Below are 1837 nucleotides of genomic sequence, written 5' to 3' on the forward strand. Positions count from 1 at the left end.
ATCATCCACTGCCTTCGGGTTATCAGTTCCAAGTTCTTTGCCAATTCTAAGAATAACAGCCTTGAATTTCTCCCTAGGATTAACCTCAGTGTTGCTAGGAAACACACCTCTCTGCTGATTATTCAATGCATTCGCCACCTGACCAATTTGTGTTTCAAGATTTTTTATAAAAGCGCTCACATTGGTCAAGTGCTTCTCCATACTATCCAGCTTATTCTCATTCCTCTTAAATCTTGTGGAAGACTCTGAAATAAAATTATGCACCAAATATTCAAAAGATGTCTTACCCTCACCATTCTGAGTATTGAACCCCGGTGGAGGATTCAACACATTCTTATTGTTTGCATAGGAAAAATTCTCATGATTACGCAAACTAGGATGATACTGATTGGGTACAGGATTACCTCGATAGTTGTTGTAATTCCTGTTGTTCACATATTGAGCTTGCTCCAGACTCTCAAATCCATCAGCAGAATTTACGGCATTCGCCAGTGATGCTGTCTCAGTTGAACTTTGATTCCCTTTAGTTAGTGCAGCCAACTGTGTAGAAATAGTAGCCATCTGAGCAGTCAAAGCAGTGAATGCATCAACCTCATGAATTCCAGCAGGCTTCCTTATTGCAGATCTCTCACTAGGCCACTGATAACTATTAACAGTCATTTGCTCAAGCATCTCATAAGCCTGTTCAGGAAATTTAGAAAATATTGAACCTCCAGCTGCAGCATCCACAGAAATACGAGTTGGCTCATTCAAACCATTGTAGAATAACTCAATCTGTTCCCAGTCCAAAAAATTATGGTTCGGGCACTTTCTAAGAAATTCCTTGTATCTCTCCCAAGCTTCATACAGTAACTCATAATCTTGCTGTTTGAAAGTAGTGATCTCAATTTTCAGTTGGGAAGACTTTGCGGGTGGAAAGTACTTAGCCAGAAATTTAGATTCCATGTCTTCCCATGTAGTGATGCTCCCAAGAGGTAATGACTGCAACCAACTACGAGCATTGTCCCTAAGAGAGAACGGGAACAATCGGAGTCTAATGGTGTCTTTAGTAACACCATGAATCTTCACTGTGTCAACAATCTCCAGAAAAGTGCGCAGATGCAAATTTGGATCTTCAGTAGCTGCACCCCTAAACTAATTCTGATGCACCATATTAATCAAAGATGGCTTCAACTCAAAATTATTTGCTGTGATATTCTGCCCAGCTATCCAGAATAATGAGTATTGATCACCGGTCGAAAGTGAACTCTGATCGGCACCAGAGCATTATTGACAAGTATTTCTCTTTCTCTCTCTTCAGCCATTTGTTGCAACTCTTCTATTCTAGCTTTTCGCAAAGCTTTAGCAGTTTTCTCGATTTCCGGATCAAAGAGCAGTGAATCGTAACTTTGTCTTTTTCGCATAAACTGCATAGACAGGAAAAAATTTTAAATTAGAACCAACAAAATAAAATAAAATGCTCTAAATCAAAATTTAGACTAATTAGCACAATTTAATATAAATCAAATAAAATTCAATTCCCCGGCAACGTCGCCAAAAACTTGTTGCATGTTTTTCGCTCGCAAGCGCACGATGTCAAGTTATAATATAGAAATTAAGTCCAAGTCGATCCCACGAAGAATGAATAAATGATATTATATCAAATATTTGCAATTAATAAAATCCTAATCCTATGTAGAGCTACGAAAATGTTTGATTTTAATAAAACTAAAATTTGAAAGAAATAAAATTAAATAACCACAAATTCACGAAACGAAAATTCAATAAGCGATGAATGTTAGATGTTCGACTTCACTTGACTGCCAACCAAAATTTATTTCTAATGATTGTTCAATTC

At 37.3% G+C, this 1837-nt stretch overlaps 1 non-coding gene across 1 annotated transcript; it reads left to right on the forward strand.

Moving 5' to 3' along the window:
- The first annotated feature begins 790 nt into the window (after window positions 1–790).
- On the forward strand, window positions 791–897 carry LOC140885668 (small nucleolar RNA R71). Its single transcript, XR_012151087.1, has one exon. It is a non-coding gene; the product is annotated as a small nucleolar RNA R71 (small nucleolar RNA).
- Window positions 898–1837: the final 940 nt, after the last annotated feature.

Source organism: Henckelia pumila, chromosome 2 (genome assembly GCF_033568475.1).
Source record: "Henckelia pumila isolate YLH828 chromosome 2, ASM3356847v2, whole genome shotgun sequence".
NCBI classification, from domain to species: domain Eukaryota; kingdom Viridiplantae; phylum Streptophyta; class Magnoliopsida; order Lamiales; family Gesneriaceae; genus Henckelia; species Henckelia pumila.